The sequence below is a fragment of the Erythranthe guttata genome, chromosome 13 (genome assembly GCF_056151865.1).
Source record: "Erythranthe guttata isolate IM_541 chromosome 13, IM_541, whole genome shotgun sequence".
Taxonomy (NCBI): Eukaryota; Viridiplantae; Streptophyta; class Magnoliopsida; order Lamiales; family Phrymaceae; genus Erythranthe; species Erythranthe guttata.
Genome location: NC_142545.1, coordinates 7,918,949 through 7,942,497, shown reverse-complemented (window position 1 = coordinate 7,942,497; position 23,549 = coordinate 7,918,949). Strand labels below are relative to the sequence as shown.

General features: G+C 35.9%; 1 long non-coding RNA gene across 2 annotated transcripts; it reads left to right on the top strand.

Annotated features, from left to right (window-relative positions):
* The first annotated feature begins 1,333 nt into the window (after window positions 1–1,333).
* Window positions 1,334–3,872, top strand: LOC105969339 (uncharacterized). Of its 2 annotated transcripts, none has more exons than XR_016029115.1 (2): window positions 1,334–1,791; window positions 3,194–3,872. It is a non-coding gene; the product is annotated as an uncharacterized LOC105969339 (long non-coding RNA). The 2 variants fall into 2 exon arrangements; XR_016029116.1 differs by having other exon boundaries at window positions 3,189–3,872.
* Window positions 3,873–23,549: the final 19,677 nt, after the last annotated feature.

Below are 23,549 nucleotides of genomic sequence, written 5' to 3'. Positions count from 1 at the left end.
AAATCTTTCTATCTTGCAGATTTTTGTTATTATCATATTTATTTTATGCGCATAAGATGGCTTTCAACGTGAGATCATGCCTGATTTCATGAGACAACTATATCTTCCGTTTATGCTTGTAATCAAACAAATTGGAACAATTTTTTTTTTTTTTTTCGGTTTGACTGAACTTAGAATATGGGTCTAAGCCGCCTACGTACCCTTCTAAAAGGGATCAAGTCATAACGTAGTTCAAGCGAACAACTAAGAACATTTTTTTTTTTTTTTTTTTTTTTAGGTTTGATTGAACTTAGAATATGGGTCTAAGCTGCCTACGTACCCTTCTAAAAGGGATCAAGTCATAACGTAGTTCAAGCGAACAACTAAGAACATTTTTTTTTTTTTTTTTTTTTTTTTTTTTTTTTTTTTTTTAGGTTTGACTGAACTTAGAATATGGGTCTAAGCTGCCTACGTACCCTTCTAAAAGGGATCAAGTCATAACGTAGTTCAATCGAACAACTAAGAACATTTTTTTTTTTTTTTTTTTTTAGGTTTGACTGAACTTAGAATATAGGTCTAAGCTGCCTACGTACCCTTCTAAAAGGGATCAAGTCATAACGTAGTTCAAGCGAACATGCAACATCAATTCACCATGTTCTTTTCCTCGAAGGTAGATGTTCCTTCAAGGGTAATAACGCTTCAAGAATTTGCCATTTATGGGGCCAATTCGCAATCCATCATTGTCCACCAACTTGTAGGCGCCGCTCGTGTAAGCTTCCTTCACTACATAGGGGCCGTCCCATTTTGACGTGAATTTGTTCCCCATTCGTTGGGTGAGGGTAATTGGCCTTCTTACTGCGAGAACCAGATCCCCGACTTGAAATGATCGAGGGCGGACCTTTTTGTTGAATGCTTTAGACATGCGGGCTTGATAGCATTCAAGCTGTTGCTGAGCTTCCAATCTCTTCTCATCTAACGCTTCCAATTCTTCAAGTCTAAGACGAGCATTATCTTCGGCAGTTAGTCCCTCTTGTATTGCAATACGAAGTGACGGTATTTGGCTTTCAAGTGGAAGGATAGCTTGTAACACCCCGCATTTTCATAAGCATATTATATGAATTATTATGTGCTTTAAATGAATAATGAATCTATGCTAATATTGATATTAAATTTAGATTATATTGATTTGTCTCTCATGTACATGGTTAATTAGAATTTAAATGATCTTATAGGAATTCTGATATGATAATAAATCTATGCAAAGTATCTTTAAATTGTTTTACGATTTATGGTTTAATAAAAAGAGATACATGTATGAATGTTGTGTGTATATGTTGCTGCGTGAGTTGATGCAGTATGTTGTGTATGTGGATGTATGACTTACTCCCCCAAGTGTTCTTTAAATTGCTATGAGGACCCTATATTGTTTTAAATATTGCATAATGGTCCTTAAGGAAGTTTCTCAAGACTTTCCAAGCATAAGCCTGTAAATTGCCAGTTACCTCTTTCTTCCTTTCCTAGTCTTTCACGACAGCAGAACCCACACACAAATAAATCTCTTTTCTCCTATTTGAGTCAACGGAGGGAAGACTCCTCTTCTTCTCCTCCCAACTTCCCTACGGCTTCCCTGCACGACAGCTAAGACACGGAAGCAGAATCCCCTTCCCTTCATAATATCGGCTACCTTTCCCGAAACACTATCGAGGGGATGGAAGAGGGATAGCTCGAAGTTCAGCCCCAAAAGCCTTCAGCCACAGCTCCGAGAATCCTTCGGTTCCCTCCTCTCCCTTGTATTCGATTTTCTTCAAAGAGGTAAAGACTTTTGGTCCTTACTGAATTAATGATAATAATAAGATGATGTTTTTGTGATTGAATTGATTAATATGCTTAGGAATCGGATTTTAGGGATCTATGTCATGAAATAGATTTCAATGAACCCTAATTCGATTTCCAGATTCGTAGCCTCAGGTTCCAGTGCATGTTTCAGCGATGATTTATTTTCTGAAAATTATGAAATTAATTGTGCGTGTAGATATTTCTGTTAGCTTCGTTTTGATATACGGTATGCGTAAATTGGAATTATATTGATCAAGTTATGAACCGTTTTCTGAAACTGCAGGATTTCTGAGTCATCTATGATTTATGTGTTAAATTAGATTTTATCTTGTTCCGATTCATGCGATTCCAACTGGATATGATTATAGACTTATAAATCTGATTCTTCGTGAAATTTCATGGTGTTTCGTTTAAAGAATGATTTAATTGATATTTTTAAAGTTGAATGCTCTGTTCTGAAACTCTACTGGTGTTACTGTACTAAATGAACTATTTCTCTCCCATGGATAAGTATTTTACTGAACTGTTTTAATATGGTATAAATCACATATATGTGAACGTTGTGTTAAAATTTCATAATGTTTGTATGCACGGTTTAAGATATATGAATTTCCAAAGTTGAAGTACCGAATCTGCCAGATTTCCTTGTAGTTCTTTGGAATAGAATATGTGGAATCGGATTTCATATATTATGTGCGTATGTGCTATTATGATTATCGTATGCTTATATGTTCACATAAATGTATAGCTTAGGAAACACATGAATGATGCATCTAAGATAATCACTTTAGTATGTTATAACTATGAAAGTAGTTATATGAAATAATATGATAATCCCCTTCTCTTGTATGTGATACCTCTTGTATGTGGTACGTGTACGTTGCATAATATATATGAATTACAAGAATGTTAATTTATGTGTTTTGAATTAATTATGTGAGTCATTTGAATAAGAAGTTCTAAGGAAGAAAATGGTTTGAATATGTTTGTTAGCTATGTGGTTAGGTGTTTATGTGTTTATTATGCTAAGCGCAAGTTCGATTTAACATGGTTATGTTATTGTAGTTGAATGATTTGTCATTTATGGTATTGCATGGTCAAGTATAGGAACGTCAGAATCTTAATATGGTTATCGGTCGAGTAGACACGGGAATACAAGGGGCCAGTATTCCAACTACGGTACTATAGACTAGAGTGGGTAGCTCCCCTCAAAACAGGCTCAGAATAGCGACGTCTATTACCGATAATCATGTTATGAATCTGATAGGGATACCGTCACATTATAGTAATTGTATTGACATAAGTATGAGTATGTTTATTTATACGTTTTGAATTGTTTATATGATTTGTCATTTATGATATTGCATGGCCAGTATAGGAAGTCAGAATCTTAAATGGCTATCGGTCGAGTAGACACGGAAATACGGAGGGGACGGTATTCCAACTACGGTACTATAGACTATAGAGTGGATAGCTTCCATTAATAAACGGGCTCAGAATATCGACGTCTATTACCGATAACCATGTTTTGAATCTGATAGGTATCCCGTCATATTGCATCTATGTGTTTAAAATTGTTAATACAGACTATAAGGGCTTGATGTCTATATGTACTACAACTAATTGGTCATTTCATCCCATGTTAATATAACATTTTGTTTACGTGAGTACACCTTGTGAGTATACGTTAAGCAGGGGAAACTCTTCGCCCATGTCAAGGTTGAGGTTCTCGAAGCGGTTATGGAAACTGGTGGAGCGGAGTTCGAGGAATCACGAGCTTTTATATCAACCGACTAATTTCAAAGATTATATTAGTCACTTTCTTTTTAAGTATTCTAACTTGAGAAGTTTATAATTGTATTTATAATGTACTCTGATTTAGGAATCTAGTCTATTAAACCGGGGTGTATGTAAAATAAAGTTATTTTGTGTTCCGCTGTATTACGAGTATTGCTTTAAAACCCCGTTTACGTTTAAGTAGCACTCTTTATGAAAATTGTATCTTTCAAGTGTGGGTTATGTTTTGAAGAAAGAAAAATGCTTTGACGATTTCCAAACTTATTTTCTAAAGCATCAATTAGGATCCGAATGTTTTAATAAAGTCCATTTTTCTAAAAACTTTTCTTAATTATATAAACGACATGGAGGGTGTTACATAGCTTCTACCCCATAAACCAAGGAATATGGAGTGGCTTGAGTGGCAGTCCGATATGTCGTCCTATACGCCCATAGAGCTTCCCCAACCCTGTCATGCCAGTCCTTCTTTGACTTTGAAACTACTTTCTTCAAAAGATTGCACAAAGTTTTGTTGAACGCCTCCGCTAGACCATTTGCAGCCGCATTATACATTGAAGAGTTGTGTTGCTTAAACCCGAATTGCACACATAACTTATCAATCAACTTATTGTAAAACGGCCGCCCATTATCGGTAACGATGTATCGAGGTATTCCATATCTAAAGATAAGATGGGAACGAATGAATTCGACCACTGTTTCTTTCTTTACTTCCTTCAAAGGAACCGCCTCTGCCCATTTGGAAAAGTAGTCAGTAGCTGCCAATATATAAGCGTGACCCCCAGACGATTTAGGAGAAATAGGTCCCACGACGTCAAGACCCCACGAATCAAATGGCCATGAAGCAACGGTAGGATGTAAAGGCTCCGGAGGTTGATGTATAAAGTTCGCATGTAATTGACAAGCTTCGCATCTTCTTGCATAATCCAAGCAATCTTTGACCATTGTAGGCCAATAATAGCCCATTCTTTTAATTTTGAAGTGTAGCTTCGGACCTGACTGATGAGCACCACAAACCCCAGAATGTGCTTCCATCATTTCTTCAGTTGTCTCTTCACCGTGCAAACATCGTTGGTAATTGCCTTCGAATGACCGACGATAAAGCGTATACTTGTAAAGGATGAAACGAGGCGCTCTTTTTCTAACTTCTGTCTTATGACGACTTTCCTCGGGTAACTCTCCATTTTTCAAGTAGTTGATCAATGGTTTTCTCCAATCTTGATCATCACTAATTGAAATTGATGTAGCGTTAGCGTTGTCATGACTGACTTCAACGAACGATGGTATGATCCAACGATTACACACAGGAACACTTGTTGTTTCTCCTTCCGACAGAGCTAAAATGGTTGCTAGGTTAGCTAGCGCATCAGCCATCCTATTATCTTTTCTCGGAATATGATTCAACACGATCCTCTCAAACTTCGCCACCAAGTCCGAAGCGTGTCGACAAAAAGGAATGAGGTCCTCTTTCCTAACTTCGTATACTTTCAAGAGTTGATTGATAACCAATTTCGAGTCACCATAAACTTCAATCTCCGTAATTTTCATTTCTAAAGCCATTTCAAGGACAATGATCAAAGCTTGATACTCGGCCACATTATTGGAGCAGAGCTCACCCAGTACCACCGAGTATGTCAAAACTTGTTTCTCGGGTCACACGAAAACAACTCCTGCCCCCGATCCATCAGACCGGGCGGCCCCATCAAAGAATATTTCCCACGCCGGAAGAACTTCGGTAAAGAAAATGCTTTCATCAGGAAAGTCATCGGACAGTTCCCATTTCGCTGGAATAGGATGGTCGGCTAGAAAATTAGCTAGCGCCTGCCCTTTAACAGACTTTTGAGGCACATACATGATCTCGTATTGATTGAACATGATAGACCACTTTGCCAATCTTCCAGATAACACTGGCTTTGACATCACAAATTTGACCGGGTCTGCACGTGAGATGAGTCGTATGGAGTATGCTTCAAAGTAATGCCTCAATTTCTTAATCGCGTAGAACAATGCCAAGCAAATCTTTTCCACCGGGGAATATTTTAACTCATTCTCCGTTAGAGTTCTACTCAAGTAATACAAGGCGCACTCTTTGCCGCTTTCATTTTCTTGCGCCATAAGAGCACCAACAGACCTTTCCTGAGCTGCTATGTATAATATGAGTGGCTTTGCGGGTATAGGAGCCCCTAGGACAGGCGGATTTAATAAGTACTTCTTTATGCTTTCAAAAGCATTTTGACACCCTTTGTCCCATTCGAAAGGTGCATCTTTCTTCATGAGGTGATTGAATGGTTGACATCTTCCAGCGAGATTTGATATAAACCTTCTTATGAATGCGAGATTACCTTGTAAACTCCTCAACCCTTTCAAATTTCTAGGCGCGGGCATCTTTTGAATAACATCTATTTTAGAGGGGTCAACCTCTATACCACGATGACGGACTATGAAGCCAAGAAACTTGCCGGAAGAGACACCAAAAGCGCACTTAAGAGGGTTCATCTTTAAGTTGTATTTTCTCAAGCGTTCGAATACAATCCGGAGGTCTCCCAAATGGTCATCTCTCTTCTTTGTTTTGACAACGAGGTCATCAACATAACACTCCACTCTTTTGTGTAGCATGTCGTCAAATATGTTTTGCATGGCACGCTGGTAGGTGGCTCCTGCATTCTTTAGTCCAAAAGGCATCACTTTGTAACAATAAATTCCTTTTGGTGTGCGGAATGCTGTGTATTCTTCATCTTGAGGAGCCATTCTAATTTGGTTGTAACCGGAAGAGCCATCCATGAAAGACAATGCTTCATGTCCAGTTGTAGCATCAACCATGAGTTCGATGATAGGTAATGGGAAATCATCTTTAGGACAAGCCTTGTTCAAGTCTCGAAAATCAATACATACACGTATCTGACCATTCTTTTTTTTGACGGGTACAATGCTAGAAATCCAAGTCGGGTACTTGACTTCTCTGATAAATCCAGCTTCTATTAACTTGTTGACCTCGGACTCAATTCGAGGTATTAATTCGGAACGAAGTATTCGTTGTGATTGCTTCACTGGACGCGCTCCATTTCTTATACCAAGGTGATGGATTGCAATTTTGGGGTCCAACCCGGGCATTTCTTTGTACGTCCATGCAAAGACATCTTTGTATTCACTTAAAACCTCAAGATATTGTGTTTCCTCTTCAAGACTCAAAAGGGCACTTCCGAATATTGGACGATGGTCTTCCATTGTGCCTAGGTTTAATTCCTTCAACTCATCCACGGTGGCTTGCCCCCCATCCTCAAGTTGTAGAGGCGCTTCTGGTATTTCATCTTCGGAAACTTCTTCGTGGTCATCAACAATACTTGCATAATGAGTGCTGACCGTGACCTCGACTTCGTGTCCACTTTGATCGCCATTTTCTTCAGAAGCATGGTGCTTGATGATGCGCTGTTTCACTTTTACTGCTCCATTCATGGCAATGACTAGGAGCGGCTGATTATTTTCATGCGTTCGAAGTGTTTGGCGGCCTTGAAATTCATCCATGGATTCGAACACATGTATCTCATCCTCGCGAACCCTCTTCCCTTGTTGGTTTCGATTTTGCTCTCCAAGTCGTGAGAATACAGAACGATCCTTCACATATAGTCTATCATGAACAGTCGAAGTGTTATTCGAGGGGCCAAGTCTTTCAAAGACGGAAGATCGGATAATAGGTGCACTGATTCTGTCAAAAACAGAGACACGATCCCCACTTTTCTTTCGATTTTTCTTGTTCACGACACTAATGCATTAGACACCAACACATTTCTCTTTATTTCCTATACGTATCCTAACCGGTTGTTGAGGAATAAATCCCAAACCAGTCTTAGGTTGATCGACGTGGAATCCTTGCCTTCTTAAAGCTCGTTGCGCATCATTGAGTCCATGTATCTTTTCCCCAGTTAACTCAGGTTTTAATTCACCTAGACGAGATGGATTAGAGAAGTTGTAACCGGATTTCTCCAAGAGATTGTATGACTTCGGGTCGTATGTCTCGCTAGCCTGTTGATGTTGGAGTGTAACACGAGACATCTTCTCTTCAGCCAAGGGGCTTAAGCCAGTAATGGGAATGATCAATTCCTTCTTCACGAGTTGGCAATTGCCTACCTCAATATCTTTTGGTCGTTCTTGTCCATTTTCCAATAGTGTAGTGCATTTACTGAACACAACCCGCCTGACTTGGTGCGATCGAGGAACGTATCGAAACACTGGCAAGCTCAACTTCTCGCTAGACTTATGATTTTTGTTTTTCGGAGTTTCAACTGAAGTTGCAAATTCTTCGGACTTTTCGAAATTGATCCTTGTTGGCACAAGTTCAAGACAATTTCCATTAACGGACTGATATGTTGGGGTTTCCAACGCCAACATTTCGTGCGTCAAGCTCGACTCCAAATATAGTTTAGCGTCCGCAAAGTGTGACTCCGCCTCAGTGAATGGCTTCGCATTAGCATTGACTTTTATTATTTCTGCATTCCTCGAGTATTTGAAGCATTGATGAAGGGTGGATGGAACTATTCCATTTTCATGGATCCATGGCCTTCCCATTAACAAGTGATAAGATGTCCTTGCGTCGATCACATGGAATAGTGTACTCGACGTTAATTCTCCAATGGTGAGGTCCAAACGGACCATCCCAATAGCTCGTTGCCCTTCTTGGTTGAACCCTTGAATAGTCAGACGACTGCGAGACAAATCCTCGACTGCAATTCCCAATTGCTTCATAGTAGATTTTGGCAATATACTGACCGCGGAGCCGCCATCGATAAGTATGCGGTCAATCTTCTGCTCACGTATGAATCCCGAAACAAATAATGGTCGATTATGAGGTCTTGACCCTAGTAACAGGTCGTCATCCGCGAAAGTCATAGCCGCACAACAAGGGATATATAGCCGAGTCCCGTTCTCATCTGAAGTGGTGCATTCTCTCTCATTTTCTGGTAAGAAGAATTCCTTTGGAAAGAACTCTTGCAAAGTCACAGGTTTAGGAACTGTATCCCTAAGAGATTTCTTTGAAGGGCCATTGCTCGGCTTAGAGTCTCTGTTTGACTTGATGTGATGAACGTACTTAGCTTGATGTGGTTTCCGTGATGGCAATACATGAAATTTGTCAACACATCTCCTTTGTCTCTTCCGAGGTGTCACGAGAATCCATTCCCCCTCATCTTCTATAGCGGAATCTTCACTACACACGACTTCTTCCTCAGAAAATAAAGCCTTTATCAATTGAGGTTCCAGACTTCCAAATTGAAATGCGGAAACTTTTTTCATAGTTGTGGAGAAATCTTTTCGCGTATTCCATGCGGGACATATGTTGCTTGAGAGTGGAGTGGCACTTGCATCATTTGAGTTGACAACATCTTCAGTGTCTATTATTATTTTGCCATCTCTTGCAAGTCCCATGATCTTTTCCTTCACCACGAAACACTTTTCTACTGGATGACCAACCACTCGATGATATTTACAATACTTTGGATCGTCCAATTTTCCCACCTCATCTGGGCGCTTTGGCTCCGGCAACTCAATTAATTTTCTTGTTAGCAGCTCATCAAAGATGTGCGAGACGTCGGAGTCTGGAAATGGGTACTCTTTCTCTTGCATTTCTTTCAACGTAGGTCGACGTCTGTCACTTGCCATTCGCTGCTCCCCAGCTTTCTCGTTCTTATCCTTAGAAGGGATTTTCACACCAATTGTTTTAATTGCCATTGATTCCTTTGTGGAGGGTCTACTGAACTTATCGTTTCTCTTAAAATCTTTCTTTTCTCTTTTTTGACCATCCATTGGGGAGATACTCTTATGATTCGCAATGCTCAACTCCATATCATGGGCACGGGTAGCCAATTCTTCAAAATTTCGGGGCTTAATTCCTTGTAAGATGTAGAGAAGTCCCCAATGCATTCCTTGGATGCACATTTCGATTGCCGACACTTCTGACAGCTTGTCCTTGCAATTCAAACTCAGCGCACGCCAACGGTTAATGTAGTCGACAACTGGTTCATCTTTCCATTGTTTTGCATTAGTAAGTTCTATCATGCTGACCGTACGCCGGGTGCTGTAGAAGCGGTTCAAAAACTCACAATCCATCTCATCCCAACTATCAACGGATTCAGGCTCTAGGTCAACGTACCAATCAAAAGCATTGCCTTTAAGTGATCTCACGAATTGCTTCACCAAGAGATCTCCGTATGTTCCTGCGTTGTTGCAGGTTTCTATGAAATGGGCAATATGTTGCTTCAGATTGCCCTTCCCGTCGAACTGTTGGAGTTTTGGGGGTTGATATCCCATCGGCATTCTCAATGCATCAACTCTCTTGGTGTATGGCTTCGAATACATGAGCGAACTTTGAGATGCTCCGCCATATTGCGCTTTAATAGTGTTAGCAATCATTTCTTGCAATTGTTGGACAGAGAGTGTGGCAATAGACGTTGCGGAGTGAGGGGTTTTTTTCATGAGATCGTGGACGGCTTCCGTCTCTTTTTCTTTTTCAATCCGACGGGAAGAAGACTCATTATGAGGGCTATATTCCCCAACATTCGTCTGCTCTAACTTGTCCATTAATTGAGCAATCTGCAAGTCCTTGTCCTCAACTATTTTCTGAAGATTAGCTACTGTTTGGGACATTTGAGCCAATTGCTCATCAACTGTAGTCGCATCGACCACCATAGCAGGTAGAGTGGTAAAGGCATGTGACTTGGAATCAATCTCCGTCGGACTTGATGAATTAGACCCATCGGGCGAAGAACCAAAGATTTTGCCTCCGGCAGATGATTGATTAACATTGACTTCAATGTCGGTAATCTTTTGAGGCAAATGAGTTTGATTCCTCTTTGGAGCCATCGAACAAAAATAACTTCAACTTGACGTAGGAGAAAGAGATGAGAGGTAGAGAAGGTCCCACTGGGCGTGCCAATTTGTAAACCACAAATTTCGAGCTTATAAATAAATAAACCGGAAATAAGGTACAAAATAGAGTTTTATTCATTTAACTAAAAAATTGGGTTACAATCTCTATTTAAAGTCCCCTGATTCTTCTCCTCGAGAGTGGTAATCTTGGAATTTTTTAATATCCGAGGTGTAATCGCCCTTTGATCTCCTCCAAATATTAATTAGTAAATTAATAACGTTAATTCGGGGGTTTCGTAACTTATCCTCGAATCAAACGTTAAAGCTTTAAACAACGTGCAACGAACACCTTTGTAAGATTTGACGGAATTAATGCTTTCGATTTCTTCCGCCAGGGGTTTGTACTTCAATAACGTTAATTCGAGAATTTCGTGTGTAATCTCGAATTAAAAGTATATTTATTGAAGAACGTGTAACAAACCCCTTAGTATGCTCCGGTGGATTTTAATGCTTGATCCTCCGAATGTGTACTTTCGGATTTCAATAACGTTAATTCGAGGGTTTTATACCGTAATCCCGAATTAAGCGCTATGATTCGTATATTTCTACGACGAACGCCTTGAATGCCGCCTAGAACACCGTAGAACTTTTATGAATTCGTAGAGAGCATTTGTATATTCTCTCTTGTAATTCTTGAACTCCTCGTAATTGTCTTTAAGCTTCTACAAATGACCCCTATTTATACTTGTAGGGTGAAGACTTTTCCATACTTACTTGTCGAGGTGGCAAATTATGATTGGCCCTTCATGATTTGATTAGTATTAATTCCATCAATAAAGATATGGTTATTAATACAAGATGTATATTTATTTCCTTCTATAATAACCTAGATATGATTTTGGTTACTAAAAGAAATAAAACATAAAAATATAAATTTAATTAGGAGTTAATTAACTCCTTGAGATTAAATCAATACATTTTGACACAATATGCATATACGTGTCATCATTTATTATTATTATTATTATTATTATTTTTTTTTTTTTTATATGTCTACATATCTTGAGAGGAATTTTGTAAAGCTCTTAGAGAGCATTTCTTTGTCGTGAAGTTTTTGTTGAGTGCGAAAGACTTAGTCTCTTGTAAGCACGTATTGATAAGTGCGAAAGAGTGAGTCTCTTGTAAGCACGTCGTTGGTGCAAAAGTTGTTAGAGTCTTGTAAGCACATCTTTTTCCGTGTGGAGGATCCAAGGATCTTGGAATAAAAGTTCGAGGGCCTAGAAGAGTGGAGTAGGGGAATTTCTTCGAAACACTATAAATTTGGTGTCATTTACTTTACACACTTTATTTTATCGTATTCAAATTTCCGCACTCATATATTGTTTATTGCTAAAACTTTATTCGACATTAATTTAGAAGTTTGCAAAATATTTATTACTTGAAATATTTTATTATCCTAGAAAAATATATTTTTCTAGAAATAATTTAATTGATATTTAAATTTGCAAAATTATTAAAAGTTTTGAAAAGCCTAATTCAACCCCTCTTAGGCATATTTAATCTGTCAGTTTAGTTACCAATACATTAAAATTAGGGTTAAAATTGGTTAATTAAAATGAAATTAAATTGGGTGATTAAATGACTCTCTATAAATGCATTTTGTGGGGTAATTAAATTCGGAAAAGAACTTAATCATCACATGAGACTTAAATGCATTTTGGTCCACAAAAAAAACAGTCTCTCAATTAAACCCATCCCCATGTCTTTAGTCTAAAATACTCTCCATAATATAATTCTTATCAATTCCACCCATTATGCTCTAACTTCCTTAATATTACACATTGACCCCGGATATAAACAAATATATCACATTAACCCCCAAAACTTTTTTTTTTTTCAGAAAATAATTTTTTTTCTGAAATGTTTTTTTTTTTCGGTCTCCGGCGTTGACTTTTTTTTTTTTTTTGGATTAGTTTTTTCTTAGAAAAAAAATATTTTATTTAATATTACTATCTTGACTACTAAATTACTGTCTTAGACAGTAATATTACTGTTTGGACAGGAATATTATGAATATTATTTTCCCGAACAGTAATATTATTAATATTATTGTCTAAGACAGTTAAATTACTGTTGGATACAATAATTTAGCAGCCAAGGCAGTAATATTAATTAAAATAATTTTTTTTAAGGAAAAAAATTTAAAAAAAAAAGTCAATTAACAGTTAAATTACTGTCTGCGACAGTTAAATAACTGCTGGAGACAGTAATTTAGCAACGAATACAGTAATATTAATTAAAATATTTTTTTTAAAAAATCAATGAATAGTTAAATTACTGTCTCTAACAGTTAAATAACTGCTGGGACAGTAATTTAGTAGCGAAGACAATAATATTAATTAAAATATTTTTGAAGAAAAAAAAAAAGTCAATTTACAGTTAAATTACTGTCTCCGAGAGTTAAATAACTGCCGGAGACAGTAATTTAGCAGTCATGACAATAATATTAATTAAAATAATTTTTTTTAAGAAAAAACAAAATTATAATAATAAAAAAAAAAGTCAATGCCGGAGACCGCGGTCAACGGCAGTTGATCGGCCGGAAAAAAAATTATGGGCAAAAAAATTGTTTCAAAAAAAAAAAAAAAAAAAAGACAACGCCAGTCAACGGCGGCGACCGGCGGTCTCCGGTGGTGGCGGGTCAAAATTGGGGTCAAAATTAAAATTAGGGTTAAAATTGGTTAATTGATGAAATTGGGCTAAATTGGGGTGTAAATCATGAAATTGAAGTTAAATTGGGTTTCAATGAATTGAGGGTAATTTTGGTATATATAAAGGGATTTTCCTTATTTGCAAATAAGTTTGAATGGGCTCGATTTATTTGAAAGACAAAAAAGTTGAATGTACCTCTTTTAATTAAGTGTCCTAGTTATATATATATATATATATATATATATATATATATATATATATATATATATATATATATATATATATATATATATATATATATATATAGGGTAAAGAGCACATAACCCCCTTGTGGTTTGGCCTTTTGGCACATGACCCCCTCTCATTTCTATTTAAGCACTTAACCCCCTTGAGGTTAGGTTTGATGTGGGTAGCAACTGTTAAAGTTTCTGTCTAATTTAACGGAGCGTGCGGAGCACACTCACAGAAAGAGAGTGATTCTACCTAGCCGATAGGATGACTTTTGTAAAGACTAAAATGCCCACTTATTTACCAGTTTATTCATGTATATACACGGTTCCACCATCAGACCCGCCTTTTCCCTCTTCCCTTCCCTTCTCAGTTCTTCCCATCAGAATCCACTCAACGATTGTGGTGCTCTGTGGGCTGGGTGAATAGTGGCAGTGTTTGTGAAGATGGATTGTCATTGGAGTATTTGATTCTACCGAGTAAACATAGTGACATTTTGTTTGTGAGATATGAAAATTGTGATTACAGAATATTTGGTTTTTATTTAATTTTGTTTATTCTATTGTAATAAATCGAATATTATTTTTTTTCCAAAATAAATAACATTTTATTTGATTTTTTTTAAATGTTATATGGTAATAAAAATTGAATAAAAATATTCTATTAAAAAAATTATAAACATTTTAATTGATTTTTTTTTATCCTATCGTAATAAATTCAATAATATTTCTATTCAAAAAAAGTAAAAAAAACATTTGATTTGATTTTTTTATTCTGTGGTAATTAATAAATTGAATAATATTTTTTATTCAAGATAAATAATTTAATTAATTATATAATATTATACTATTTCATTTCAAATTGATATAAATTATCTTAATTTTAGAAGGCCACTTTAGTCCTTTTGAGTTTTCCGTTAAATAATTAACATCTGCTACCCCTATGTTACCCACATCAAACCTGAAAGGGGTTAAGTGCTTAAATTGAAATGAGAGGGGAGTCATGTGCCAAAAGGCTAAACCACAAGGGGGTTATGTTCTATTTACCCTATATATAATATATATATATATATTTGATCGGTGACTTTGTGAATTAGGGAGAGTGAATTCGTGATGGATTCAGATTGCTAAAGATGCTGATTCTGAATTCCGAAAAATGAACATCCTTGCTTGAAGAACAGGAAGATCAAGTACTTAAATTGGAACGGAAAGCTCACCAATTAGCAGAAGCCTACCTGGTTTTCCTAGCTACCATCAATGTGAGTGATACTCGTAGTTTTTCAATCGATGAGATCGCATGAAAAGCGGTGCATTACATACTTTGTGTGGGCTTCGGTTTCGATGGTATTCTGGCTCATCTTTGTGACCACCGTCAATGATTACATACGAACTCGAAGATTGCAGGAATTTACGTTCTTGGATAAGCAAAGGGTGCACGGTGCACCGACAGATATACTCGACCCATTCTTGGCACAGGGGCAAGCTGTCATCTATGTTTGTTGAGGTTTTACGCGCATGTTTGGTTTAAGCGATACATATACATAGGTGCTATACATTCTGCCTTGTTCTCAAGTATGTCTTTGGGGGGCTGCCCTTGCAGGAATTTTTTTTTACCTTTTTTTTTTTATTATTTTTTAATATTTTGTGTATTTATCTATTTATTTATACACAGTAGCCCCCCAAGGCAAAAATTTAAGAAGCCCCAGCCCATATACTATATAAATTAATAATGCATAAAAATAATATTAAGTTACATAGTACAATACATATTTTATAGATCTATAGAGGCTTAAAGAAAATATAACTAAATTGTCGACTGTTTTTTGTTGAATTTCACATCACCATCAATCCCGTCCCTCACTTTTCTTAACATAGTTTACACGTAAAGTATAAATAAGTAATTGGATTAATAAATCAATTCAAATATTTCAATCATATTTACAGATTAAAAAGATTTGTGCTTATTAATTGATTCAAATCTTACACTTTAATTAAATGTTACAATTTGATTCTTGCATATTTTAGGAATTAAACTTTTTTATGATAAAACTGAATTAAAAAATATATTTCTTTTATTTTTTTTTGTTTTTTAGGGAAAACTGATATCAATCGAAACAAAATCCGCAGGAAGAGATGAACCCTCCATGTTAACAAAGTCATGACAGCTCGCAAGAATATGAACTAACTTACTGTTGAGTGTATATTTTACACTCTATTTTACTTCTCAAAGTTGGAATTTTGCGAGTATTTATTGATATTTGGTGCTTAAGGTTTTGATTTATTGTGTTTTAGGCACATTGTGAAAAAATGGATAAATTGAGGGTCAAATCTGCAATTAAGAAGAAAATGTGGACAAAATTGAAGAAGTCAACGTCAACAGACCGGTCAATATCTCGGACGGCTATCTGATAAATATATTAAAAGTCCAGACGACCATCCGAAGTCAAGAACGAAAAGAGCAGCTCACGACATTTGAGACAGTTGTCCGAGTTCATGCATGGCTTATTCTTCAGACGGATGTCTGAATGGGCGAGGCCGCATTAAGGAAATTTTATCTCTACAAGGAATCTACAGCCTTTTCACCAATTTTCCACCCAATAAAAGATCATCTCAAACACGAAAATTGGGGTCTGAAAACTGAATCTCAAAGTGAATAACAAGAAGCGAAGGCGAAGATTATTGAAGAATCAATCATAGTTTTTATTATTTATTTTCTTATGAATTCGAGTTTTGTTTTCATAATGACTATGAGTTGCTAAACTTTTTAATTCTAGGATCTTATTTGAACCCTATGTGGGATTTATGAACCTTTTTATGATTATATGCAATTTTAATTTCGAATTATTTCTTCCAATGTTTTCAAAACCGGACCGGACGGTCCGACCGGTTTAACCGCGAACCGGACACCACACCGGTCCGGTCCTATACATAAACCCGGAAAGGCCAAAAACCCGGGTCGGTTATTGGGAACCGGACAAATTCCGGTTGAACCGCCGTAAAACCCGGAAAAACCGGCAAAAAAAACCGGTTCCATATGAAAAATAAAATGAGAGAGAGGTGGAGACAGAAAACTTCACCTTTTCGTCTGGTTTGCTGAAAGATCGGCAATGGCAGTGGTTGAGAAAGAGAGTTGAAGAAGAAAAAAAAAAAAAAAAAAAAACAAGAGGAAAGCAAAACAGCGGGGGAGAAAGAGTGGAGGCGCAAGGTATAAGAAGACTACGAAAATTAGAGTTTAGGTTTTGGCTAAATGGGCTTTAATAAATAATTGTATTGAAATTTTAGTATAAATTATTTTAAAATTACAAATTTACAGTGACTTTTCAAACTTAAAAGATATGCAAGTATTATATAAGATTCAATTATGTAATTTTTGGTATACACTTTTATGCGTACGTTTTATTTTATATTTGATACATTATTTTAATATTTATATTTATGTAAATTATATTTTTTTTGTTGTAAATGCTAACTTTATTTCCTTTATATTTTATATTTTATTGTGAATTTTAAATTGTAAATCAGTAAATGCTTAAAAATGATATTTTATGAGGAATATATATTATTTGAGTGCATATATTCATATAATTTACCACTTTCAAATCATATAAATAAATTAAAAATATTGAAAAATGCAAAAACCCGGTTGAACCTCGGTTGAACCGGTCCAACCGTGACCCAGTTGCTGGCCCGGTTCGATGGCCGGTCCGGTTTTCAAAACATTGATTTCTTCTACTTGTTTTATTAAGTGCATGAAAGGAGTCACTTTATGTGCTTTTTCTGTTATTGTTAAACACATGAATCGGAAGATTGGTTAATAATTAGAACTTTGGTTGAAAAACCTTTGTTGTGCTATCATAAGAATATAATTAGCCTCTTAGGTAGCCATTGTTGAGAGCTATGATTAAATGTTTTGTCTAAATCTAATTCCGTAGGAATACAATAATTTAATCTAAAATATTAGAATCATAATACACGCAGAAGCGGGTTATGATTAATTTAGCATCTCAGGTTAATAATCCATGTTCATCACTAGCATAATTGAACGAATTGGGGACTTGATAATCACATAGGGGGAAGATAAAATTCTAGGTTTAGTTATTCTGATAAATCTTCGTGTTTAATTGTGTTCTTGCTCTTATTGTTATCTAATTTGCTTTAATTTAATATAGTTGAAGTTAGAATAATCAAACATCTTTAACTGTGTAGGGTGGGTTTGATAATAATTGGTAGAATCTAGCTATTAGGATTATATAATTTAATATTCTTTGTGGGATCGATATCTGGACTTTTGTCCACTATATTACTTGTTCGATACGTACACTTACGTGAGGTAAGACCACCAACACTTACTACACAAACGCTTCACAAAAGAAAACTTGAAACTACGAAAAGAAAGCTGTTGGTCGAAAACCTACACGCAAGTGCACGTATCGTACAAGTAATATAGTGGACAATTAAGTCCGGATATCGAACCCACAGGGAATATTTAATTATCTAATCCTAGACGCTAAATTCTACCAATTATTATCAAGCCCACCCTACACAGTCGAAAGATGATTAATAAGCGAAATTAAACTAAAGCAATTAAAAAGACAAAAACAAGAAAGCAATTAAAACGGATTCTATTTATCAGAGTAAACGAGCCTAGGATTTTTTTTTTCCCCCTATGTGATTATTATTCCCCCAATTCCTTCAATTATGCAAGCAATTAACCCGGATTATTAACCTGAGATGCTAAAATAATCATAACCCGCTTCCGCGTGTATTACAATTCTAATATTCTAGATTCAATTACTATATTCCTATGCAATTAATTCTAGAACACAGCATTAAGCACAAATCTCAATAATGGCTACCTAAGAGATTAACTATATTCCTATGTTAATACCACAAAGGCTCTTCTACCACAGTTCTAATTATTAACCCGATCTTCCGATTCATGCGATTAACAATAACATAAAAGCGCATAAAGTGGCCAGTTTCATGAACTTAATAAAACAAGTAGAAGAAATAATCCGGAATTAAAACTTGCATAAAATCATAGAATTGGGTTCATAAATCCCACATAGGGTTCCAAATAAAATCCTAGAAATAAAGACTTAGCTACTCGTAATTCTTATGATAAATAAAATAAAATAAATAAATTAAATAAGAAAAACTATGCTTGAGTCTTCGTTGATCTTCGTTCCTCGCTTTTTGTGGTGTCAAATTTCGTGCTTATGGTGTGGGGACTTGTTGCTTTTATAGGCTTTTCTTGATAAGGAAGTAGTAGAAACCTAATAGGAATCTATTTCCGCCACTTTTTTCCACCAGGATTTGTTCTTCGATTTTCGCCATGTTGGAGTCCGAATTTAGGAATGTTGCGTAAATAAGAGTTGTAGCCCTTGAAATTAGCTTTCCAATGCCGCCAAAATCAGCTGATTTGGAGTTCGTATGAGAGAGATATGCTCGAAATGGTGGACACTGCCAAAGCTGTGGCGGGATTCCTTCTTCCAATTCGATTTATTTCCTTATTTGCAATTTTTTTCCTTTCTTTTTGATCTTTTTTCCTTCATGGACACCTAATTATCGTTTTCACCGATAAAACACAAAATCAATCAATTAAAAGCACAAATATAATTAAATCTAAACAAAAGATCCACGTAAAGTAAACGTATTGAGCGTAAAATTTACACTCAACACACCCCCAGACTTGAACTTTTGCTTGTCCTCAAGCAAAATCTAATCGTAAGCAAATAACTCAACTACCGCATCTCATCACATAGATTAATGACCAACTTCACGTTTTCAGAACTTGTAATTATAATGAAAATTCTTAGGCATTCGCAAGCTCAAAATTCAACAACACTTAGTCACTCACCATTACCAAAAACCACAATTCATACAATTGCTTCAAGCATCCAATATTTGCAAATTAAAGATAGAAAAAATTTATACTTACATGCGTATGCTTGACTCCAAATACTCACCAAATTATTCTACTCTACTAATATCGAACAATTAAGCTATTGGGATCATTGGGGCTTTGTGGCTTTCAATTGTTAGGCTCTTTGGTTCGAGGTAGGAAATATGGGTATGTGTGGCTATTCTTCTTGAATTTAGGTGATTACGCCAAAATTTGAAAGATAGGCGTTTGAAATAATGAATTCACCTTTAAGGACTTTAATAAACTCGATTCTTAAAAGTTCAAAAGTCTCCACTTTTGCTTTTGAGGCAATGGATCGAGTTTTCAAAAATAATTCAATAACTAGCCCTTATTTCTCCCTTCTAGTCTCTTCTTCTTCTCTTTTCTTTCTTTTTCTTTCTTTTATTTATTTTTTTTTTTTTTTAATATATATATATATATATATAGAGGCATATATATTTGTCTTCTTTTTTTTTTCTTTTTTTTTTTCTCTTTTTTTTTTTTGAAGAAGAAGAAGAAGGACCTTATAAAAAATTTCGACCGAACTCCAAGGGGTAATTTTCAAGAATCTCCACCTATTCTACCTTACACATTGGCTAAAAGAAAGAACACCTTTTCTCCGAGGCTCAAATCAAGGTTCTAAGGATAATTTCGATAAAAAGGTCGGCTTGAAAGGCTCAAACGGTTCAAAGAAGGCCCAAATCATATCCCAAATCACTCACTACTCAATACTTCGTATCATAAATTTCCTAAGGTGAGTCTTAAAACCGAACATAGCATGATCTAGCACAAATTAATTCCAAATTTAAAATACAAAACATTCAACAAAAGCAAAGCACAAAATGTGATTCCTAGCAATAATTCGCTTCTAAGTCCCGTTGAATCGAAAGCTAAACAAACATCAAATCCTTATCACACAAAACAAGCAATTTCATCATCAACATTGATCATCTCTCATCATCATAAATCATCGATGCATTCGACTCAAGCAAAATTTTTTTTTTTTTTAATCCGGAAAAACTAGAAAAACAATAAAAACGAATAAAACCTAATGCATGCAAACTAAAACAATTAAGCACAAAAATAACATGTTTTTCACCCCCAAACTTAAAATTTTCGTTGCCCTCAACGAAATTAGCACAAAGTTTAAGGATAGAAAACACCTGATTTAGTCGGAATCGTCGTCATCGGGGTATGAGAATTGGCGGGAAGGCAAAACGATTTTTTTTTTTTTTTTTTTTTTTTGTCTGGTTGTGGGACGGGGGTCCCACATTTACACCTATTTTGTGGGACGGCCGTCCCACAGGCAGTGGTAATTTTTTTTTTTTTTTTTTTTTTTTTTTTTTTTTTTTTTTTTTTCGGACGGCCGACTCGACCCTCGATCACGTTTTCGACCCTGAAAAGTAAAATTCAAATAGTGAATTAGAATGCATGCTTATGACAATAAAAAAAAAAAACGAAACGAAAAAATTAACGAAAACTACGAAAAACAATAAAGCTCGGGTTGCCTCCCGAGAAGCGCTAAGTTTAAAGTCTTCAGCCAGACTTTGCTTCTTGAAATCGCTATGTCCAATCCAAAGCCTTGTAGATTGCGCACCCATCCATGAGCTTTGTCACTTCAATTGCAACCGATACAGGGATAGGATTGCAATATGTCAGGGTCCACCTTAGCTTGTAGTCTTTCTTAGTTGTAATCAATCGGTACGAAGCCAAGTAGGGATCTTCATCACCCGCTCCCTTAAATCGGTAAACAAAAACCTCACGTCCGCGTATAACCTCCACTTCAAACACATTCGCCTTCTTATCAACCTCTATTGATGCCTTCAAATCCACGTCAGGAATAACAATAAGATCATCAATTTGAATATTTGCATTAACCACATCCATCTCCTTCTTCTCTTGTTCCGAGACATCTTTGGAGTTGAGCTCGATTTCATTGTCTGATTCATCATCTTCAAGTGTCTTCGTAATTTCTTTTTCCCTCTCATCGACACTATTTTCTAGGTCTAAAGTATTTTTCTCATCACAAGTTTCAGACGGATTTTCTTTGTTGCAACCATTCTCGATATTGTCTGAAATATTTTCAAGAGACCTCTTGAGCTTCATCTCTTCCAACATTATTTCAAGTCTTCGGATAGATGCTTGAGTGGATTTCATAAAATCTTCAAGGATGGATTTCCTATAACACTCCTCAATAGTGGGTTCTCGTGGCTTTGCATAATAGGTTTGAAAATCATCAAATTGCGGCTCACGATGTTGAAAATTGTGGAAATCTTGGCTTGAATTGCTCTGCTCGTACGTGTTGGTGTATGTGTTCCAGTAACCTCTGTTGGTATTATCTATGAAATTATTCGCCTTCGGTGCATACCAACATTGGTTAGCGTAATGTTCTCCACCACATATTGAACAAAGCAACGGCATATTATAGGTATTTTGGAGGTATTCGCCAGACGGAAGCCATTCATATCCCGTTTGAGTTGCGCGAAAATTGTAACCTGACATGTAACCAAAGAAAAAAAAAATATATTAAAACGAAAAAATAAAAAATAATTTGGGTGAATCGTGAAAATTGTTCAAATTTAGAGCTAGAATAAAATAAATAATTAAAATATTCCCCGGCAACGGCGCCAAAAACTTGTTGGTCGAAAACCTACACGCAAGTGCACGTATCGTACAAGTAATATAGTGGACAATTAAGTCCGGATATCGAACCCACAGGGAATATTTAATTATCTAATCCTAGACGCTAAATTCTACCAATTATTATCAAGCCCACCCTACACAGTCGAAAGATGATTAATAAGCGAAATTAAACTAAAGCAATTAAAAAGACAAAAACAAGAAAGCAATTAAAACGGATTCTATTTATCAGAGTAAACGAGCCTAGGATTTTTTTTTTCCCCCTATGTGATTATTATTCCCCCAATTCCTTCAATTATGCAAGCAATTAACCCGGATTATTAACCTGAGATGCTAAAATAATCATAACCCGCTTCCGCGTGTATTACAATTCTAATATTCTAGATTCAATTACTATATTCCTATGCAATTAATTCTAGAACACAGCATTAAGCACAAATCTCAATAATGGCTACCTAAGAGATTAACTATATTCCTATGTTAATACCACAAAGGCTCTTCTACCACAGTTCTAATTATTAACCCGATCTTCCGATTCATGCGATTAACAATAACATAAAAGCGCATAAAGTGGCCAGTTTCATGAACTTAATAAAACAAGTAGAAGAAATAATCCGGAATTAAAACTTGCATAAAATCATAGAATTGGGTTCATAAATCCCACATAGGGTTCCAAATAAAATCCTAGAAATAAAGACTTAGCTACTCGTAATTCTTATGATAAATAAAATAAAATAAATAAATTAAATAAGAAAAACTATGCTTGAGTCTTCGTTGATCTTCGTTCCTCGCTTTTTGTGGTGTCAAATTTCGTGCTTATGGTGTGGGGACTTGTTGCTTTTATAGGCTTTTCTTGATAAGGAAGTAGTAGAAACCTAATAGGAATCTATTTCCGCCACTTTTTTCCACCAGGATTTGTTCTTCGATTTTCGCCATGTTGGAGTCCGAATTTAGGAATGTTGCGTAAATAAGAGTTGTAGCCCTTGAAATTAGCTTTCCAATGCCGCCAAAATCAGCTGATTTGGAGTTCGTATGAGAGAGATATGCTCGAAATGGTGGACACTGCCAAAGCTGTGGCGGGATTCCTTCTTCCAATTCGATTTATTTCCTTATTTGCAATTTTTTTCCTTTCTTTTTGATCTTTTTTCCTTCATGGACACCTAATTATCGTTTTCACCGATAAAACACAAAATCAATCAATTAAAAGCACAAATATAATTAAATCTAAACAAAAGATCCACGTAAAGTAAACGTATTGAGCGTAAAATTTACACTCAACACACCCCCAGACTTGAACTTTTGCTTGTCCTCAAGCAAAATCTAATCGTAAGCAAATAACTCAACTACCGCATCTCATCACATAGATTAATGACCAACTTCACGTTTTCAGAACTTGTAATTATAATGAAAATTCTTAGGCATTCGCAAGCTCAAAATTCAACAACACTTAGTCACTCACCATTACCAAAAACCACAATTCATACAATTGCTTCAAGCATCCAATATTTGCAAATTAAAGATAGAAAAAATTTATACTTACATGCGTATGCTTGACTCCAAATACTCACCAAATTATTCTACTCTACTAATATCGAACA